Source organism: Anomalospiza imberbis, chromosome 1 (assembly GCF_031753505.1).
Source record: "Anomalospiza imberbis isolate Cuckoo-Finch-1a 21T00152 chromosome 1, ASM3175350v1, whole genome shotgun sequence".
Taxonomy (NCBI): Eukaryota; Metazoa; Chordata; class Aves; order Passeriformes; family Viduidae; genus Anomalospiza; species Anomalospiza imberbis.
This window is the reverse complement of record NC_089681.1, coordinates 122809287-122832582: the sequence shown is the minus strand read 5'-3', so window position 1 is coordinate 122832582 and position 23296 is coordinate 122809287. Positions and strand designations below refer to the sequence as shown.

The 23296-nt window shown below is 39.5% G+C and overlaps 1 long non-coding RNA gene across 1 annotated transcript; it reads left to right on the top strand.

Moving 5' to 3' along the window:
• Positions 1–8991: 8991 nt before the first annotated feature.
• LOC137483391 (uncharacterized) lies at positions 8992–15156 on the top strand. The gene is made up of 2 exons (XR_011004457.1): positions 8992–9192; positions 14905–15156. It is a non-coding gene; the product is annotated as an uncharacterized lncRNA (long non-coding RNA).
• The last annotated feature ends 8140 nt before the right edge of the window (positions 15157–23296 follow it).

Sequence of the window (23296 nt, the reverse complement as noted above, 5' to 3'; positions counted from 1 at the left end):
TGTTTGCTCCTATATTGTCTATCCAAACTACATCCATTCAGCTTTTCTTCCAAAACATACACCAAAAGAAGTCTCCAAGGTCCATATTTGGACATGGGACCACTCTAACTTAGGTTACATTCTAAATCCAGTTTAGTGCAGATGTAGAAGTTAACCTTGGGTACCCATTTTGGTCTCAGCTTAGACAATTCAGAATTGTAATTTAACACACTTGCTGACTCTCTTCTCAGGCCGCACATAAGAGCATTTGGTAGTTTTAAAGCCTGTAAAAGAAGTTCTAATTGCTGTCTGGTGCTGTGAAGAGATAATAAGCAGGTGGGTTCTCACTCACACACCTTATAAAAAAAAATTTGTTTTGTCTAAAAATGCATCCCCAAAGCTAAGCCCCTACCTGCTCCTGGCACCAGCCTTAGATGTATCTTCATTTCATTTGCACCTTTGCTTTCTCCTGTTTTCAGGGGATGCATTTATCTTAGCCTGTTTCCACATAGCCTTGTTCTACGCTGGCAGAACTGTTTCCTGTAAGAGTCTCAGTAATTCAAATATAGCTACTCACAGGGGCTTCCCTGCCAGCTCAAACCCAGTGACCTCGATGCAGATAGTTATACTTGTCTCCAAACCAGCTTTGTGCCTTGTCAATGAAGAGAGAGGGGAGCTCGGCCTTTCCCACAGCTCCCTGCTTGGGCCTGGGACTGAGCAGTACCCAGCTGCCAAGTTTTCTTCTGGCCTTTTATAATGGACTACTTTCTCTGCCTCAGTGACTAAATCCTGCAGGAACTGCCTCAGAGAGCTTCAAACCAAATAGGACTATTCCAGAAAGTTTTTCCTCTTTTTCTATAAAGATCTGGTAGACCCTGTTACTGTTAATATTTAACATCTTTACAAAGCTAGTAATCAGATTTTTAATATATTTTTGGTTCCCCTGCTCTGAGGTGCCTTTGTTCATTATGTTATACAGAAATTTGCACAGCTTCAGGTGGATGATGTTACATCTGTTCTGAAGGCATTCTCTGATGTGCTTTGCTTTTGCTTGTATTTTGCAATACGTAAGTTTTATAATTCAGGCATTTCTCCTAATTTCATAATAAACATGTTTCCAAGTCTTATGACCTACTGCTTAGAATAAATATCAGAAATTTACATGGGAGGAAATGAAGGAGATGTGTAGTCAGTCCCAGACTGGCAATGCTCTGAGTCAAAGCCAGAGACAGACAGATCTGGAAGTCATCAATCTTCCAGTTCTCTTAAAGTTGTAGTATATTGTAAGATATAGTGGTTGAAAGCAAACAAAATTTATTTGAGAACCGGTAAAATTTCTGTTGTCAGTGCTTTAACCACATACAGGTTTTTTATCACCTGAAAGCTCTTCGGATGAAATTTGACTAAATTTTTCCAGAAAGCCTTATACCCCAAAATTTAGGAGCTGAGATACCCTCTTACACCTATGAGAGATGCAGGTTCCATTTTGTTTCCTTCTTGCCCTGAAATAGTTCAAATCCTTTTAATGACTATTATAGGTAGGTGCTGTCTGGATTGCGATATGCCCTGACGATTGATATTCCTGGTCACACATGCCAAGAGTGTTTATTTGTGTAATAGGCATTTGTGCTGGAGCAAGCACTGAATCCCAGGCCTGCTCAGTTGTGATCTGTTAGGGAAAAAAGTGATTTTTCTCACATGGGCCCAGGAAATATTTGCTGACACTTGCAAATGGAAAGCATTACTAAAGGAGAAGCTGAAGTCTTAGGAGTGGTCCCGACATTCTCTTGAGAGTTGGATGGCCATGGTTCAACCATTCCCTGTCTACTTTATTTTCACTACAAAGCCACATTTCAATCTATGGCTGGAAAGACAAAAGTTCAGCAGATTTCTATTGCTGAACACTTCAAGCTGGTAACTGGAGCTCAGGTAAATTTTTGCTAGGAATCTGATGATTTGTCCTGAAGGATGATGGTTTTCCAAAATACGTCAGCTCAACGTTTTCCTCTTTTTAGTTGAATAAATTACTCAATTAACTTGCACTACCTACAGTTTATTGGTGATATTTTTCAAAATTGGCTAGCAGAAGAGATGCTAAGGATTTAAAATAAGATAATCTGACTCTTTAATTACTGCTTGCAAAACAAAAGAGCAATCCATGAGGATTTTGATATCTCTGGAGGCATTTCTTTCCACTTACATGTGGATGTTTATAATACAAATCGCCAGCACTTGATACAGGCTGTCATAAAAAGCATGGAGCATCCCTTACATATTTTTAGACAAAGATGTGGATTTGTCATGTAGCCAGTTCTTATCCCATACTTTGTTTTGAGTCTTGATGTGATGAGATGTCTGGAAGGCATTGGGGAATGACACATTTTAAAATCACTAAGTCATTTGAAGACCCATATTGAATGTATTTGCTCTTGTATTGTTTAATGCCCTTTTCACAACAATAAGGAAACTGTCATGGTCTATTACACCAAGGAGTTTCCAGGTTTTCAGTATATGTGGAACTTAATTGCTCCATTGTGTTTGATAAGAGAAAGCCTGATCCTGGTGGGATTTAGATTTAACTTTGAAAAATTTTTTTCCATCCCACAAGGAAGCAGTGAATGACTGAAGAGGAATTCTGTGGTGAGAGGGATTGGAAAGCTGGGGTTGTACCACAGCCTGAGAAAAAGACTGTTTACCTGTCTGAAATATTTATACTGAAGTAAATGCATTTTAATGAATTAAAATAACTAGCTTTACCTAAAACCAGAAAATTTGCTGTACTGCAAAGTTAAAGCCAATGACTCCTTCCCTGTCTGAGTAACTGATACCCAATTTTCATTATAACTTGAAATCTGTGAGCCAGCAGTTTCCTATTTTGTTATACTGTAATATTTGAGAATGGTGGGGAAAAATTTATGTTTTGAACAGTTTACAGCTTATTTTTGTACTTAGTCTCAGATGGACATTTTTTAACTAGCCCCTTTCTATTAATTAAGCCTCATTCTGTTTCTGGCCTGCCTTGGTCCTTGGATGCTAAACTCTATTACATGTCAGTAACTGAGCCACAATGTTCATAATTCAGCCAGTCTCCTAGAGCTGCCACCTTGCTGTGATCTCTCTGTAGGGTTCCTTTGTAATCATTGTTCGTATTTCAAATTTATGTCTGTTTATCTGTAACCCAGATCCTCTTAGTTTTCCTAATGCTTTGCCTCAAAGATCAAAAACCTTTGGCTTCTGGTGAGTATCAGTGACATGATGTCCCAGACCTGACTCCAGAATTCATGGTCCTTAAATAATAATGCATGGGACTCTCTTTATTCTCTTTATTCTTGCTAACTTACCTGAAAGTTTGCAAAAATAAAGATGAAGGATTCCATCCTGGTTTTTAATTTTTTTTCAATGAGCAGTAAACACATCTCAGTGAAATTCCAGCTGAAACCACTGACACAACTGCTTTCTTAGCCCCACTGTTGCCTGTGTGCTAATGTCTTTTTTTTTAACATTGCTTTTGCTTTGGGGCCAATATGCCAATCAGCACGACCTCTGCAATGAAGTGCATGCATTTGTTCTGCTGAATTTCTCTCTTTCCTGGTAGTGTTGGTCTTTTTCTCCGAGCTATGCAGACCCCCGTGGTGTTGACACTTTCAGGCCTGCATGATGTGCTCCATAGAACCCTTCATCTTCTCCCAAATTATTGACATTGCCTTGGCTTGCGTATTCATCACAGAATGTGCAGTTTTAGTCAGCCACACAGACTGCACAGTTTTAGTAGACTTCAGAGCCGAGTCCTTTCTGCAGCAGCTCTTGCAGGTGCCATGTCTTAGATGTTCCACCACATCCTCACTACGTCCATGCCATGGTACCATTTTTCTCTCTCTGCTTCAGTCTGAACTGGGTGGGGGTCTTTGCTTGGGCAGTTCTAGTTGCCTTGTCAAGGTTAAATCTGGGATTTAGCAGTCTCATTTCTGAGCTGGATTTTCCAGATCCAGAATATTTTATTTTCATCTGTGTCTCAGCCACAAAGTTGTAAAACTAACTCTCCAGATGTAGACCAGGTATAAAATCCTCTATGTTTTCACCTTCTTATTTTGCTTATTTTACTTTTTAAATTTTTCCCCTTGCTTTTTTTTTTGTGGGGGAAGTGTGGGGATTGTTTTTTCATGTTTGTGAGGAGAATAGTTTACCACAAGTTAACCAGAGAAGTGGTGGGATAACTCTTCTGTCAGGTTTCAAAGAGTTGTTCAACAAACTTGTTGTTTGATTATTAATGCCATTATTCAGTGGTCATGCTTAGTGATGGGGTTGGAAAGAATACTTTTATCCTGCCTAACCTTCAACTGTTTGTAAGATGAACTCTGAAAAAACACAGCACTCCATTCCAGCTGCTTCATGCTGTGAGGTGCTTCCTAATGTGGAATGTTGAACATACTTCTGAAAGCTTCTCACTTACAATCCTTGTCTTCAAATATTGACATAATTTAATTCTTTTTGTAATACAGTATTCTAATGATGTGTTGCAGACCACTGTGTTACCAACAGGACAAAGAAAGTGAGGGCACATCCACAGTGCTGGGTCCAGTTTTGAGCTCCCCAGTAAAGGAGATATGCACATACTGGAACAAGTCCATCAAAAGGGTTCAAAGATGGTGAAAAGATGGAACATCTGTCATTTGAGGAAGGGCTCAGAGAGCGAGGATTCTTCAGCTGCAGAAGAGAGGGCTCAGGGGGATCTCATCTGTGTGTATCAATACCTGATTGTCGAGACCTCCTTGTCCAGAGGAAGGCCATAGAGATGATCAGAAGGCTGGACCATGTCTTCAAGAGATTGATTTGGGCTTTTAACCTGTAGAAAGCTCTGGGGAGACCTTACAGCCTCTGCCAGTAGCTAAAGGGGGGACTACAAAAAAGCTGGAGAGGGACTTATTTCAAGAACATGTAGGAATAGGACAAGGGATAATGGCCTTAAACTGAATGAGCTATTAGAAAGAAATCCTTTAAAAGGGTGGTAAAGCTATGGGACATGTTGTCCAGAGAAGCTGTAGATGCCTCATCCCTGGAAGTGTTCAAGGCCAGGTTGGATGGGGCTTTAAGCAGCCTGGTGTAGTTTGAAGGTGTCCCTGCCTGTATCAGGAGGGTTGGAACTAGAAGGTTTTTAAGGTCCCTTCCAACCCAAAGGATTTTATGATTCTTTGACTCTAAGTAAAGAAGGAAAAGCCAGACTCTTCTCTGACATAAAGTGACAGGATGAGAGTCAATTGAAATTTAGAAAATTACATGAGAATATAAAGTCAATTTTTTTCCTTTTGTAATGTGAGGATGATAGAAGACTGGAACAGGCTGTCCAGAAAAGTTGTGGAATCCCCATCCTTGGACACATTCAGAATTCACCTGAGCAACCTGCTGTAGGTGACCCTGCTTTAAGCAGGGGACTTGGACAAGACAGTCTCCAGAGGTGCCTGCCAAATTCAACAATTCTGTTATTTGGTGAATCTACATATGTAGTATGTACAAAAGAAAGGTTAAATGGTACAAAGGTGAACTTATAATGGAACCCACATATATCCTACTCTCATCTATGCCTGATCTGTTGCCCAAAATAAGCTAAATTAATGGAAAAATGCCATACCATGATCACAGGTTAGAATATTATTGCTGGAACAGTAATGAATAGTTATTAACTTTTACCTATAAGGTGCTCATGTTTCACTACAGTGTGGGTCATACACTGTACAAATACAGTTGTAATGTCCCTTTCAGGATTGCTAGCTGGCTCTTCAAGCCAATTGGAGTGACTTTAGGCAACGTGTACTTAAATTTTTGTTTAAACGTCATGGTCTGGAAATGCACACCCCCGCAGGTGGTGACACTAAACAAGCAGTATCAGTCACAGGGAGCTGATAGAGGATGGGTGTTCCCATTCTCCTGCTGGCACAGCTCCAGCTGATGGCTTGATGATAACGTGGCTCTATCTTGGCATTCAAATGCAAAATGCTCGTTTTAAATTGCTCTTTTTAAGTTTTTTTTGTTTGTTTGTTTGTTTTTGGTTTTTTTTTGGGTTTTTTTTGGGAGGTGGCATAAGCAATGCTATCTCAAATCTTGTGAAATACTTAGTGGTCAAAAGGCTGATATATGTTTCAGCAATGCTTGGTGCAGAGGCACAGGAGCTGGGACAGAGCACCCGTCTCTCATTTGCCCTCCCTCTCCACAAGATCATTCCAGCAGCTGACAATGACTGAAATAGAAGCAAGCTTAAGCAGTCAGGTCTTTTTGCATGCAGCTGTTCCCCGTATCTAGCTGTATCACTTGGAGATTCCCTGGGAGGCAGGGAATTCCCATATAGTCAAGTCACAGGTAGCCTAATCTCCGTGTGCCAAAAAATTGTGTGGAAAAAGATGGAGATGTGAGTGTGATCTGAAAGCAGATCACTACATGAGGAGCCATACATAAGTAAAAATGCATATATTAGAGCTCCTGTGTCAATTACCTGTTCGGAGCCTGACCAATTACCTGACCATTTCTGCTTTTAACATGTCTGAATGAAAATAAAAAATAAAGCATAATTTCTTGTTTTGTGTTGAGAGACTTGTAGCTATCCTGCTGTAGCTAGCTGGGTTTTCAAAGCTGAATGCATTGACTCATAGCAAATACCAGCAGGCTGGGATTTCAGTTCCTGCCCTCCTATTTCATATCAAGCAGCTGCTGGAGCTGCAGAGCAAACAGGCAGCTGGTGGAGAGCTGCAACCAGCAGCCTTCTACATTCTGCAGGTGTTGCTGGGCAGAAGTAACCAGGGACCAGCTGGTAGCACCCACCTCCTTTCTGGAATGAGTGAAGGGAATATAAATCAGCAACACAGGAAGAATGGAGGAAAATGCCTGTCTTTGCTTGGCTGTTGTGGAGCTCTTCTGTTTGCTGCTTTGGTGGGCTGGTTAGCAGGGCTGAATCCAATTTGCTAGTTCAGGACACAGTGCTGAACCCTCCAGTGATCCTAAGTTTTAAATGTCAAATATCTTATAAAAAAGTTAAAAAACAAACTGAAGGTAATGGATGGCAGTAATGTAGATTATGTCAGTTATTTGGAGAGAAGCAATTATTCAGTGCTATATTCATGTGGCTGCAACCTGCCAAAAGACCACAGGCATGGGAGTCAGTAGTTATTTCTATTATATTCATTACAGGTTTGTAAGATAGGCACTACTTTCACCTGGTTCATATGAGGATTGAATAATAAACTGTAATCAGCTTATAAGCTCCACTATCTGTTCTAGCTCACTGTACTTTCTAACTAAAGATCCTAAAAAGCTAAAAATTATTTGCAGTTTTGGATGAGCTTCATGTGGACACTTGGATATTGCAAATATCACATTGTGTGTGTGTGCAGAGCAGTTCTCTATGGTTAGGAGCTGAGACCTTTGGCATGATCTATAAAATCTTTATTTTTTCATCGTCTTTTAGAAGAAAAATAATCTATCAGATGGTAGGTTCAGCTAAAGATGCCTTCATAGTTTTGAGAGGTGTTCCTTACACTTCTATTTCTTCTTTCTATTGACCAGTAAGATTGTCACACCTGTATTTCCTTGCCAACTTCCTGGTTGATGTGTGGCGCCCTGATTTCTTAGGATTTTCTAAAGCCTTCTGAATTTACATTCTTGTAGAGAACTTTCTCACACAACTTTCTGTAAACAACCTATTGTTTTGCATTCTTTCATAGAGGCGGAGAAATTTGATAGACTGGTAGTTTGTCCAGTGTTGTTGGAGAGGTGGCACGTCCACCTTCCAATCCACTGGCACCTTTTGAGAATTATAAATGATTGGAGTCAGAAAAAATAAAATAGTCTCTTCATGGTGACCAAAGCTGTGGTGTGTCGTTTTTCATTGTGTCCTCTGGTGACAGATGTGTGCATGAGATCAGCATCTAGCTTGCTTGACTTTGTTTCTCGTGTAGCTGTTATGCAGAACCAGCCCTACTTTTTGGTCTTAACTGTCCTGCCTCAGTCTAAAAAATAAATAACGTTCTTATAGCTGGTAAATTAAAGTAGAGTCATCATAAAAGCCTAAGAATTACTGTAAGAAGTAGCAAACTGCATCTTGGACTTTGAGACCATCCTTTTGGTGACTGACACTGCTATGTCAATGAAACTTAAGCATGAATGCACTATAATAATAAGAATTTTCCAACTGTCTCCTTGACTCAGTCAGATTGGTTGTGAAATAAAACCACCTCATTTTCTTCTGTTAAATAGAGAAAATGTAGAAATTTAAAACTCCTGATATGAGTAGCTCTACCTTTTAACTATTTCAGTTGCAGGCTGTAAGAGTTTCTGGGAGATGCCTTGACATTGTGAGGACTCCAACAAAGTTAGTGGGGCCATTTGTTGTTGAATTTGCATTTGTCTAGCAGAGCTTGGGTCTACATTACTCACAGGCTTTTTAGTTCCTTTGGATTTGGGAAATGAGGAAAAAGAGTTTAATTTAACAAATCTTTTTCAGATAACTGACACGTGTCTTGAAGACTAAAGATGCTTAAAGGGGTACATGGTGTGATTCTTGGGGGGTCCTGTTCAGGGAGAGGAGTTGAACTTTGATGACCTTTGTGGGTCCCGTCTAACTCAGCATATTCTATATTTCTGTGGTCAGATTCAAAGAATAAAGATGTTAATTTAAAAGAAGAAGTGTTAAATTCACAAAGGTATGAAGAAAATGAAACTGGTGCTTTGTGTTTACAGGTAATTTAAATTAAAAAGCAAAATTGTTCCAGGGGTATTATTCTTACTGTACATTCATAAGCTTTTCTTCCTGTCACTAACATTGCTCATGTAAAGAAAAATTACTCCTTTTGCTCTGCAGTACCTGATTATATTAGCAAGGTAAATTTATTAGCAAAGACCCCCCCCCCCGGAAAGTCTCAAGAGTTTTGCCTTCATGAGAGCGCACCATGTTGCCATGTTTCTTTCCTGTGGCCTGTTCGGTGAGCAAACAAACCTTTTGTGAGTTCATACAGTGATCTGGTTCACACTCAGCAGAGAGACTTCAGCTTCCAAATTCTATATGCATCTGTCTTACTTTTATTTCTAGAAATTTTAAAGTCAAGCTCTATTCTTGGCCACTTGTCAAAAGGTCATTGTTTAATTTTTCTACAGGAATGTTAATGTTAAGTCAGGCCCTAAGTGAATCTCAAACTGAACACCCTTTGCTTTTTCTGGCTGTATCAGCTGGTATGATAAATTCAGCTCGCCTTGCAAACTGCTTTATATAGAAACCCTGCTAGATAAAATGCTTTGGTTCAAGTGGAAGATACATTGTGTTGGAGTTGAATTCTGTAAAGCCTTCTAACCAGTCCCAGAACAGTGCTGCTCTACAATTTGCTTAGTTTCACTGAAATCTGCCTTGTGTATAAGTCTCGCCCACAACGACTTGCAGAGCTAGCGAGCAGGAATCTCTAATAGCAGTAGCCCTGGGTGTTGGTTCTCTGCTCTGTGGCACCATAGCAATTGGGAGTGGCTTTGTTTAATTAATAATCAAAATATCCTACTTGCTTCCTTTAGTTTGACTAGGGAAGTGGAGAGAGGGGAGAGAGAGAGAGTAAACCTACCTGTAGCGTAGAACAATAATGAGGTTTAAATGTTACACAGATAAATGACAAAGTGTTTATTCTATACATGAAGGAAGATACCCTTTTACTTTCTCTTTGTGTCTTCTATGCAAGATGGTTTTGCATTCTGAATGTGTTGGAGACAGCATCCTAATGCAGGAATGCAGCTCGCAGTCAGCAAATCTGAGAGGGATGAAAGTTAATGCTGGGTTTAATCTGCTGGTTGAACAGTACCTTGCAGCTAAGTTGTACCAAAAATATTGCTGCAATTCTTCTAATAGGAAAATAATTGGATATAAACCTAAATGCAAACAAAAGCTCCACCCTACAGTTTTGGGGATTTTGTTATATTATTTTATGTTTTAAAGATTTTGTTATTCTCCAGTTCATGCTAAGTCTTGAATTTAGCAAAGATATAAATGAAAGACCCACCAGTATCTCTTTGCCCATTTGCTACAGGTGCCAGGGTTGATATTTTGGAAAATAAACACATATTTGGAGGCTAGAGTAGTAACACTTGTTCTTAGTTTTGGTGAAGCTATCCCAGTCCTTGGGCCAATTCACAGGTTCTGCACCATGCAACTTCAAAATAACAGTGGAGTCTGATTCAGTCCACTCTTTTTTCATTCATTAATTTTAAATCTTTTTTTGTCAGGCTTCTGCAGAAGGATGAAAACGATGATTTAGGCAAACATTTTGGAAGGGGTGATTTGGGATCCAGGGAGTTATTTGTTGTCAACCAAACATTTTAAACAAAAAAGTAACTTTTAAAGAAAAGTGCTTGATCAAAGACTTGCATTTTTGCTGTGTCAAATTGTAATTTTGCAAAAAAAAAAAAAAAAAAAAAGAAAAAAGAAAAATCTGTTTGGATATGAAAAGTAGATTTTATGCAAAATTTCTCATTGAAGTAAAAATTTATTTAGAAAAAGTAATTATTTTGGCTTCACTTCCCAAAATGAGACTCACAGAGAATTGGTTGTGCTGTTTCTACTTGTGAAGATCCACAGTGTGAATAATTCTCTAAGTGAAAGCATGAGTCAGTTACAAAGTCTATGTTTTAGAAAGGACTTAACCAGTTGAACAATCTGGTGGGAGATTGGTAAGATGAAATCAATTTAATCATAGTTACATAGTGGGGTAAGATGTAGCATAACACATGAAATTTGTAATTTTCCATAGAGTCTCCCACTCCTGGTAGAAAATCAGATAGCAGAATTTTGCCTTATAGAGTAAAATGGAGAATTTAAGTGCTCCTTGAAATGTAAAGAGGCTTTAAAAATTGTTAGAGCAAGAGATTCAAATTTTTGAAATTGCTGTTCATTCAACCTGCAACTTCAGGACACAATGACACTGAAATCTGAACAATATTGGACTCAACACTTGAATCTACAACCCAGATTTGCATTTTGTGCCTACCATTACTAAATTTACTTGTGACTTTCTACTGAGTCACCCTGATGTTCTTGTTGATTAGAAACACTTTGTTAAACATGGTTTAGGAGTTTAGCACTGCACAATGACTACAGCTTTTACCATTCTGAAGGAGTTTGTTTTGGATATGTAGTTGGGTCATTCCAGAGTTCTTGTGGGTCATCTTAATATGACATCTACACTTTGAATTCGAATTCAGTTTTTCATTGGGGGTCTGCCATTTATGCCTCCAAAGATGAAATCAAATAACCAACTGTAAAGCTCTAAAATTAGTTCACATAGATCAATGCAGTTATGGAACTGTGTCAGTGAAACTGTGTTGGCAAACTGTTACTATTATAATAACAAAAAGAGAAATTATAAAAATGGAGATGTGAGAGCACAGGGTGCTTGTGAGGTTGATGGAGTCCCCTATGCCAGAGCTACTGGAGCAGAGTGTTGTTGTAAGTACACACAGTGGAGGAATTGGCAGGTCACAGCATAGACACACAAATGTTAGGAAAAGCTTCTCCTTCTGAGTGGTAAATCTTAGCTTATCTGATATAATACTGTGCAAAAGTTGGCCTGAGCTCTGCTGGGGTTATCTGGGACAGAGAAGTGATCATACTGTTATTTTGACAGATGAATGCACCGGGCTCACCATTATGGGTAATCAATTAACTGCTTAGCCAAGTGACTTCGTTCCTAAGCTCCTTTTAAGTCACTGAAGAACTTCCCCTCTCCTCTTTGCCATGGTGCTCAACAGCCTTTCCTTTGCCAGGTCTATATGAAGAGTTTCTCTTCTGCCAGACATGGTTTTAAGGTTAAGCTGTCTGAGGTACAGCTTGTGTGTCATGCGTTAGTGCTCAATTGTGTCTTGGTTCCTGTCCAGTTCCTGGGGACTGGCTTTCAAGAGAAGCACCAGCTTAGAGTGAGATCTCAGCCCTCTCCCTGAATGACCTGGGAGCATGATGATGTATGTGTTGTGATTATAACTCTTCGTTTGAAAACAATGTGGCAGGACTTTTTGTTACTGACTCAAGTTTTTAAATTAATCCTTCATTTTTCCCAATTACAGTGATGTCGATATTTATTAATCTTTGAAATACTGTCCCTGTGGCACAGAATATGGAAATATAAGTCAATATATTGCAGGGGTGTAGCAGGTGTGTGTTCAGGCATCCTGAACAGGATGTGCTGGCGGAAGTGTCCTAGAACTACCTTCCTCTTAATTCCTGCATTTAGCTCACTTGCAAAGCTAATTGGATATAGTTTCTTCGTGTAAGCAGTAGCTTGGCTTGTATTTCTACTTTGTTTAATGACTAATCTCTTCCAATCTATATATGTTTAATCAGGAGATGACCTAGGTCAGATAATGTCTGCTGCAAATGTTCTATTTGCAGTATGTTGTGCTAAGCAATAGCAAATCTGTTGAGTATTCTTGTAGTGCAAATCCTTTTCAAATCACTTTTACTGATGGAGAGAAAACGTGTCAGCTTCTGAGTGGCTGCCTGCCTATTCCTGACTGACTTGAAGTTTTCAAGAAGAGTTTCAGGGAATAAATATACCCATGCTATATTTATCCATGATGGTTTAAATTTGTCAAACTGCTGCTAATTTAAGTTGCAAAGAACTTCCTTTAGTATTAAGCAATTATTTCTAGGTTGATTAGTCTTAAATAATTTGTCCTAAATCTCAGACCTGTCCCTAATCTTGTGTACTTTTATACCTGTTTACTGTTTTGATAAATGCAAATCTCTATGTACCATTAAAATCTGATCCATAGATTTCAAATTGCTGTGTCTGTCTGTCAAATCTACATTTTAAAAACTTCTATCTATCTATCTATCTATCTATCTATCTATCTATCTATCTACCTATCCATCTATCTACCTACCTACCTATATACCTATCTATCTACCTATATACCTATCTATCTACCTCTATACATGTGCAGACTACAGAAAGGACAAAGGGTCTTGCCAGAGCAGTGATGCAGAAGGTCTCTTTTTCAATTAATATTTGGGAACAGGAAACAAGCTTCTTTCATGGTGGTCATTTTAAACATTTGATATCTATTAAGACCACTACTCACTTGCAAAACTGAAAAACCTCATGGACTTTTCTGGCTTTTTTTTTTGTGAGGAGTGACATCAAGACTGTCCATCAGAGGGTCTTTCCATTGTGGTCATCAGGCAACCCTGCTCCTCTCTGTGTGAATTTATTCAGATCCAGTAAGCCATGTCTGGGACTGGGGACTGCCAAGTTGGATGAATCTGCCCCTTGACAAAGGACATGCTGTCTCATTACAGTGCCTAGCGTGATGTCAATGATGTGGTTGGTGCTCTCTGAGATCACTGCTTCCCTGGTGAAGGGGAGGGCAGGAGGTCAGCCCTGCCAGCCCAGCCTGAGGAATGCCTCTGTTCTGTCTCTAATTGTGCTCCTGTGGTGAGGAGCTCAGAAATGAGAGACTAAACAACTGCATTAAGCTGCTGTGCTGGGAGGACTACTGGGAGGTTTTTCACATGGTAGTCCATTCAACAAAGCCCCTAAATATACCCACACTGGGGCATGGCTGTCATTCTGACCTAGGCTATTTGTTTCCTTCTTGCCTGATTATTGAGGATTAATATTCTGGCTTCTTGGCCCCTGTAATATTGTGGTCTTGAGGGAGCATAGGAAACAGCAAATAAAGTGATAGGGAACGATTCTTGAATGCTTGATCATTCTTGTCATACTGTTTGACAACTCTTTTTGTGTTGTAAATGTGCAGTAAGACCTTTGATCCCTGAGCTGGTCACATTAAGTTCACTGCTCAGGCTGAGGCCCTGCTGTGCATTCAGTGAAGGTTTTATATCTGTGGAAAAGAATGAGGGGACACAGAATACTTTGTGCAAACCAACCTGGGAGGATAGATGTACTCTGGAAATTAAGCTTAAACTGTGCCTCTGCAGAGGGAGTGGCATTGCTGTGCAGGCTGGCAGCTGCTGCAGCGGAACACAGCTCTGCCTTGCCCTGTTTGCGTAGCTGGGTGGATGCTGGAGACAAGGGGAAAGCGGATGGGAGCTTGGGCTGGCTTTGCCGCCATGCACAGGGTCCTCGATGAAACACAGGAGTCATCATGTGGTGAAAAAGGAAGAAAGCTGCCCTGTGCTTTCTGTGCCAAAATGGGAGGGTGTCACTGGCAGCTCTTCCTGCCTGGATGCATTTTTGTGCTGGAGGAGGAAATGAGAAATCAGGGCGTTGATACACGCGCTTATGGTGTCATCTTCCTGTAGTGTAGGAAGGGATGCTGTCCCACAAAACCTCCCACAAAACCCTGTAGGAGCAATTGCAACCATTCCTGACATGACTAACCCCGAGTGACTGCTTAGCAGAGTCCACGGTGAATAGCTGCATTGTGAAGGGCTTGGCACACTTCTATTCTCATAGGTGTTTCAGAAAGAGGCATCTCTAAATGCAGATAATAGAATCAGTGATATAATAAACCAGTGACAAAGAAATGTTGAGCAACAATCAAAATTCTATGCAGGAGCTGGAAGTTTGCTGTCATGGATACATGCCCATTTCTGGGTTATTTTAATTGTGCAATCGAATTTATATTTCAGAAAAGCATAAAGTGCTGTTTTAGTGAAAAAAATCCCCTATAATACCTATAGATTTACCTAAAATAATTATTTTAATTATAACAGTTTTTCACTGTGAAAATTCCTTTCATTTATGAATATTACTTATATTATGTGCCCTGAAGATAAAATAATTTTCTAATTGCTTATGAGAGAAATTCACTGGAGAAGTATTTCCTTATTTATACCCCTTGCTGTGGAAGCTACATTCTTGACTTTTTTGATTCATTTACCAGCTCAGTTAATCCAGGTGGCCTTCCTTTGGTCATGCCCACAATCCCTTTCCTTTTTCCTTCCAGAAAGGACCAAGACATAGGCACAAACTGCCTACACAAGGAAGCTGCATGGCCTGGAGATATGAGAGATAGAGAGAGCAATGTGTAATCCCTGTAAATGGGGAGGTCAGATTCCAGAGCTCCTTCCCTAGGAAATCCATTCTGGAAAATAGCAGTTTAAAGTAGCTCAGACCAGCTTCTCTTTGATGCATTTTTTTTTTTTTCTTCCTTGGAGAAAAGAGCCTATAAAGACGCATTTTGCACTGTTGTTCTTTACAGCCTGTGTCACTCCATCTTCTGGTGAGTAGGACAAGACTGTATGTTGCAATATTTGTCTTAAATACCTGTCACTGATGACCCTCCCTTCCCCGTGCAGCCACTGACAGCTGACTCATGTTTTTTTCCTAGAGAATGACAGCCTCAAGGTTTTAGTTTTTGACTTAATTCTGGCTAGAGTTCAGGAAAATATAATTTATGATATACAGAGGAATTTTTCAGTGAATGGCATATCCTTTCTTTCTCTACTGTCTTCCAAATTCAGTCTTACTTTCTTTCATGTTTTTCCTCTTAAATCAAGAGAGGATAAACATTTTGTGCAGACAAGTTAACAATGACCAGGAGAATTTAGATGCATGTACACATTTTAAAAACAAATGAAAGAAGTGTATCATTGTTATGTTCCCTAATATGCAATGTCTTGCAATAAATTGGTTTAGTAGCTCAGGTTGCTAAATTATCATCCCCACCTATAGTCCCTTTTGCTGTCTTATCCAAATAATTAATTGAAGCATAAAGATGAATTTTAGGTCCATATGGTATAAGTGGTTTTGTCAACAGGAAAAGGAAATAAGGAAATAACACAGCTATAAAAAGAGAATACATTTTTCAAGTTTAATGTGTAGAATGGCTACATTTATATAAGTTGCTTATGTAAGTTATCACTTCATCAATTGGCACTTACAATTAACAAAGAAATCTGTGTTTCATTCAGAATCTACTCTTGCCTAGCATTGTCACTTCAACTGTGTAAAAGCTGTCCTTTATCTATTATACAAGCTAATTTCTATCTGCCCTTCTATTCTGGTTTTACTAAGTCTAACTTATATAGGAGATGAGTTTGAAAATTTTCTGTAATGATCACACAGTAAGTGCCTTGGTAACTTTGAGGATATTTAGAGATGTTTTTTTGTTGCCTGAAGAGGTGCATAAAGAAGTGATTAGAACATATGCCAGGAGGAGGCAGCCTTTCTATATCAAGCTTTTTATAACATAAGATTATAACTACTCACAATGTAACAGTATAATCACACTGGCAATATATTTGATGTTTCATACAGTAAGTCTATATCCATCTTATAGATAATAAAATCAGTTATTAAAAATAATACCCAATACAGGAGAGACAACATATTCCAAATATGTACTAGCATTGCATGAAAGCACTTGATGTGCAGGTAAATCACAGGAAGTGATTGTGCACACTTCCCTTCAAGTATCAGTAGGGAATTCGGGCATCTGTTCAAACCAAAGCACTTCATGCTAACAGTTTATCTGATTTTGGAGTAACACTCCTAAAATAAGAGAAAATAACTTGTAAGGAAACTTCAGGACTTGATAACTAGCTGCACACTGAGGGCCAAGGCTCTGCTCTGAGGAAATTGTTGTTCTCCAAATAGAAGTTAGCTTCACATTTGGTAGATACAGTGCCAAGCCTTTATTTTTCCTGCCACCTGCCTTAGGCTGTAGTGGATATTGTGCCCTTGAAACGTAAGTTTCTCCCCTTAATTTGTACAAGGCTAACTAGCATTTAGCTACTAGTTAAACTTCAGATAAGCTCGTAACAGTCAAGGGATTATGATTATTCTTTAATCACGTGTCAAAATGAACCAAGAAGAGCAATGATGACAGCTACCATTGCTTCCCTTCATCAAGGCAGAGCCAATGTTGTTGAGTAGGAATAGTGCATTTTACTTGTGCAGTAACCACTCACCTCAAGTACCATGTGAGGGGCATAATGGCCAAAAGGGGAAAATGCGTTCATGCCAGCAATATGTGCTGCTGTTGGGACTGAGTTCTGTCCTCACTCCATGGAATCAGAGAATTGTTTGGGTTGGGAGGGACCTTAAAAATCATTTATTTCCAAAGCCCCTTCCATGGTCAGGGACACCTTCCACTGGACCAGGTTGCTCAGGGCCTGCCCCATCCTGGCCTTGAACACTTCCATTAGAGTCCTAGTAAGCCCAGCAACTGCATGCAGATTTCTAATTCCTCCCATTTGTTGCCCATGCCATGTGTGTCTGTGGGCAGACAGTATAGAGAAGCACTCAGTTGTGTTGCTAACCCACAAAGGGAATGGGAGTCATAATCCTGCCACCTGTACTCCCCCTACCCCTCTATCAGCATGCAAAGCAATCTACAGTTTCATGAGTGAAATACCCCTAGAAGTATATTTTTTATTCCTGATTTAGCAAGCATAGACAATACTTTCACAAACTGTGTATTCAAATACGATTTTTATTTTTCTCTGCACTGTTTTAAATTATTATAATTACATTTATTATTACATTTTTCAACTTTGCTGTTTCAAAATGTGTCTATGAGCCCGACATCTTTTTGGCAACTTTTGGCAACTTGCCCCTGTAATCTCTATGTAGTTTGAATATTTCCATGATTTATCTGCATACTGCCACAAACATATTGAGCCTACATTACTAAAATATACATATAGTGTAATGCCAAAGTATTTACTGGCACTGGCAACACTTGCTGTTGTCAGACTTGGAACCACAATTTCTTCTTTAAATGAATTTCAGCTTCACCTGGTGACATCGTAGCTACTAAAAAACCTCTAGTGCTGTAGATAGAACTGTGGAATTATGTTCACCAAATATATTTTGGGAATTCACTTTTTCTCAAAGACATTGTCTCTTCTAGGTTTATGGCTCAGTAGACTATATTATGAAACTATATAGCAGGAAGAGTTTTCTGTAGCTTTCTTGATGAGTCATCCTCTCAAAGGACACGTATCCTTTGATTTGTTTCAGTGCAGGAAGGAAAGGTTTTGTGGTTTATGTGTTGGTTAAAAAATTGTGGATGCTCTCTTTCATTTGTCTTAGCACAGTGCCTTTTCTCCCTTAATTTCAGGAATTCAAATGAGTAATAGAACAGATTCCACAGTCAGAAAGAGGTGGTGCTAATTAGTTTTTGCTTTTTTTTCCATTAATATTAGCTAGCTAAAGGCACCCTCACTTCCTTGACCTGCCACATGCTTTTTGTGTGATCTTAACCTGCTTGTGTTTTAGTTCCTTCTCTATAAAAATATGGAAAGCTAAACATCCTTAGCTCCTGCAACTCACTTCAGGGTAAATAACCAAAGGAGCTGTCAGTCTCTTTAATGCTGCCTCCATATGGTAGAACACCTTCAGGCAGCACAGCTGCCTGTGGATACAGCTTTGCCTAGCATTTAAGATGTTTGGTCCTTTGTGCTCCAGAGATGCCCTGTAGCTGTACCAAGGGCTGTACAAGCTCAGCTCACCATCTGTGCAGTCAACACACTTGGTCAGGAAAGGCAGCCTGAAGGTATCCCCAGTGGCCATACTTGATGGTATTAATAAAGTGGCTACCTCATAAACACTTCAGATAGGTTCACATTTGCACTGTTGCCTTCTAGAAATAGCATATGAAATAATGCTTATTCATTTAAAATTCTCTGTGAGATATCCATAGAGCTGTTCCTTGGCTTTTATAAACAACAACCAAACAAATGCTAAAGGTTTATTTCTCTTTAATGGAGTTGTTCCGCATCTCATATCTTTAGTCCAAGAATGCAGGACAGCCCATAATACATTTTTACTGGACTATGACTCCCTCAGTATTAATTTGTTTGGTAGGTAAATAAGAAAGGGTGTTTTTCCAAGGAAGGAAAGATTTAATCTCCAGGTCCAGGGCAACTGCTGCTCTGAATCTTTGAATTCCCTTTTGGAATTCATTATGAAATGTAGGATTTTTTTTTTTTTAATTGTCAAGGTTGAGAGCATATGAATTACTGAGAACTAAGCCATTGAGGCCATGAGGGAATATTTTTTCAATTAAGGCAAGAATGCTCCTCAGTAGGAATGTATATGCGAAAATGTTTGATAATAATTTGATGTATCGGCTGTGGAGCTGTCTTCCATGTGAAGCAGTGGAGGTCTGGAAGATGCATGCTCTTCTTCTGCTCTTATGCTCTGATAAAAATGCTCAAGAACTGTGTGAAATCACAGCCCCAACTACTTAATAAATCCCTTAGCAGAGCAAGGCTACTTTTCTCTCCATCCTATGCAATATTCCTCACTATGGGGTGTAGCTTCTCCAGGCAGTCACTGCTCTTTTCCCTGCATGTGAACGTAAGCAATGAGGCTGGTGGTTTTTATACATCCGTGAACTTGTCTCTCTGCAGCTGGCTGAGTGCTAAATAGCAGGGTGGGTTCTTGTGTGCCAGCCTTTTACAATCACCTGGGGACATGTAGCTAAGAATTAATGAATGATACCTCAGAAAGGTAGCAGAAGACACAATAGATCTTTCTGAAGCCATTTTAGGCTCTTTCCTAAAACAATAACACAGTCAAAGCACCAACACACTCCATCTGGAGTGCTGTCCTTTGAGTCTTATGAACTTGAAAAGTTACTGTGTATGGTATCTTTTCACTTTCTCAGAGGTCAGGCTTAGACATGTACAAAGGATGACTTGATGAATCTCTACTGGAGTTTTTAATTGCCATGGAGACTATTCATTTCCTTCTGACTTGTACTGTAGATCTCTATATCCATTTGAAAAAAGGAACAAACAAAAGGAAGCAGATCAGTGACTTGGTTGATCCTGTGGAGGACACCTCAGCATTTGGAAATTTCTCTGTGTCAGCCTTTGGTAAGAACACGTGTAGTACACGAAACAAACCTAATTATATCAGTCTTATTCTGCAAGATCAAGTTACTTTTGCATTTAAGTGCTGAGGTGTCCCACAGTCTGTCACCTCCACGGTACACAAAGGTATGGTGCCTTTTCTTTTGTGCTGGTCAGGTGCAAATATTTGCACATGGGAAAATGTTTTAGCTCCACAGACCAATAGATCAGCCATCTGCCTGGAAAAGGGAACGCCTTTCTGCGCTGAGACGGATACACAGGGGAGGATCCTGTTCTGTCAGTTCTCAGATTCCTGAGCCTCACCTCACTGACGTTAAGTCCACGTTTGTTTGTCTACTCTTGGTCTGATTACACCAGATAAGTCCAGACAGTAAAGCAGAGATGGATATGTGAACAGGTGGCAGTAATTTTTCTTCCCAGAATATCTTGTGTTCATACCAAATGCAAAACTCAGAGAAATCTTTTTGTATAAAACATGGATTTCTACAGGTGATGCCACATTATGCCCATGTGAATGTTAACATCTAAACCTAGAGAATACAGGTTATGAATTCTGTGAAAGCACACAGTCTACATAGGTAGGTTTTCTCATCTCTTGGTCCTTTTACTGTGAATGAATTTATTCTGCATAAAACAACTTCTGCTCTCACATTTGCATTTTCAGTCTTTCATTCTCTTCCTTCAGCTCTAACCTGGTTGGTTCAATTCCAGATAACCAAGGAACAAAAGGAACAGAGTCCAACTCTTTCCTTAAGAAAGTGGAAAGTAAAGAGTATAAATAAAAATCTACCCACTAATATTGTGAATAAATTTGCGCGGTGTGCAAACAAAAAAGCAAAGAATAAAATAGGGTGCAGACTATCATGCCATTCATTTCAGAGGAAAAGAGGGAAAAGAATCATGTTATATCTGTTATTGAACAAGTTACAGGCTTACTATTTTATCCAAGAGCAGTGAGACTTTAATCTGAGATCTGAGTTTCTGTTCCATCAGCAGAAATATTACCTGGCAAAAGAGTCTTTAAAAAGAAGGCAGAAATGTAGTAGCAGCTCTAAATTTAGGGATGAGTGTTGAACTAAGTTGTGAGTAAAAAAAAATGAGCATACAGGATGTCTTTTACCTGAATATCTAGCTCCACCAAAAGGACTAGATCTGAGTTTTTAAGAATCTCAAAGATTTAGTCCCATTTCTGAAGGCTATGGCTGGGAACAGATTTCAGCATGGTACTTATGGGGATTTGAGAGGGGAAAGTAGAGGATGAAATCCCCTTTACTTTGCAAAGAGATTTCATCCGACACAGAATAATTCATGTGTCTGTGACATCTCTAGAAATTGGCTTCTCTCTGATTGAATGAGTGGCTTGTTAAAACTGTTACAAACTTCCACAGCAGGAAATACTGTTCAAGGTAACAGATGCAATCATTATCAATACCTTTGGAAATGAATTTGGATTTTCTTCAAATGTTAAAATAGCATTCACTGCAGTGTAAATCTAAAGGCTAGATTTCATCTGACAATTAAGTCAGTGATCATTGCATTGTTCTGAAAATTTGGTTATTTATTTAGTTTAATTCACATAGTTTGTTTCCTGTCTGCTGGCTCAATATCAAATGCCAAAAATAAACAGAACAACAGTAGCCTTCCAGGACTAATGTTTGAATTATTTGTTTCTTCCACAATTTCAATAAATGGTAATTCTACCATTTATTTCCTTTTACATCACTGAAGTGAGATTATGAAGTTAAGCTTTCCTGAGATCAAGCAAGATCTGGACTGTGGTCCTATATCACAAATCTTTTGGGATTCCAGCTTTGTGCATTCTTGACAGCCACCTCTTTGCTTATGAATGGATCCACTGAAGGAATGAAGAATTTTAAATTGGATTTGAAGAGGGAAGGGGATAAAACCAGGTTCCCTGGAGTTAAGTCTGGTAGTGTCACACAAATGTTTGAGGGACAGTGTGCTAGGGAGGTCTTTCTCAGTGGAAGTAGGGGATAGAGCCATGTGGCAGCAAAGACACAAGGGTTATTGAAGTTAGAAACCACAAAGTGCCTGGGAATGGTCATGTAGGAATTAGGGCTTCTCCCCTCAAAATGGTAGCAGGATCAATGGCCCAGCTGAAGCATAGCTACACAATGCACACAGCATGGACAACAAACAGAAGGAACTGGAAGCCACTGTGAAGCAGGAAAACTGATGTAGGTTGCCATCATGGAAACCTGGTGGGCTGACTGGCACAACTGGAGTGCTGCACTGGATGGCCATGAACTCTTCAAAAGGGACAGGCAAGGAAGGGGAGGCAGTGGGGTGTCCCCATATGTTAGGGAGTTTTGGTGGCCTAGAGCCTGGTGATGGTGATGGCAGGGTTGAGTGTTTCTGGGTAAGAGTTGGGGGAAGGCAAATGAGGCAGGTACGTGTCCAGAGAAGGGCAGTGGAGCTGGTGAAGGTTCTGGAGCACAAAGCTTCATGAGGAGTGGCTGGGGCTACTGGGGTTGTTTAGCCTGGAGAAAAGGAAGATTAATGGCTGCCGTGGCTACCCTGGGTCATCTCAGGCAGCTAGTTTGCATTCCTTTCTCCAGAGCATCTGTGGCGTGATCAAAAGAGGGTATGACCACAGACAGGGAAATCTTGCCAAATCTGGAACAGATAAAGACATAAATGAGTAGAGCTCAACACAAATCAAAGGAATGAGATTTGTAGTTTAATTTTACTTCTAGCATTTTTCCCATAGGTTAAAAACATCATACTGATTGTAAAGAAAATACACTTCTAATTACTGAAATAATGTTTTTTTTCTCTTAGTGTACAGGTTATTTATCTCCACTCCATTGGAATATATGCTTATATCCAAATTTTACATAATTACGAAGATGTGGATATGTGCAATATAACTCACTCATGACATATTAATACTAGGTATTGTGAATTAGCAAAGCTTTCCTGCAGAGATCCTTCTCTCATCTATTATATGTACAGAGGCAACATCAAGCAAACACAGGTGGCACAGAAAAATGACACAGGTGCTTTACATGTAACATAACATACATGCTCCTGCTGCAGGTGAATTGCTGACTATTTTGTTCTAACAAAAACCTACATTGCTGGGATAGCAAACCATTTCAACTGACTTTAGCTTTTTACTCAAAACAGGTGTCCACCCTTGCATACAGTAATCCTGTGAAAATTTTGCCAAGATTTTGTATGTCTAGATTTCCTCAATAAGCTCCCAACTTTATGGTGGAATGCTGCAGAAAAAGAGGGAATGACCTGGGATGAGCTTCCCATGACTGAAATGACATTTAAATGCAAAGATCTAGGATAAACCTCCTCATTTTTCTCATGCCAGAATTTACAAACATCACTTAGCCTCAGGTTTGGAGTTCTGGGTCTATCTCCTTCCATCTCTCTTGCTTCACTGCATCTTCATTGCAGCAAAACATGTAGCTGCCCTTTGATTATTATCACCTTACTGAGACTGCATGCTCAGTCTCTTCCATTTTCAGCTGCCACAAC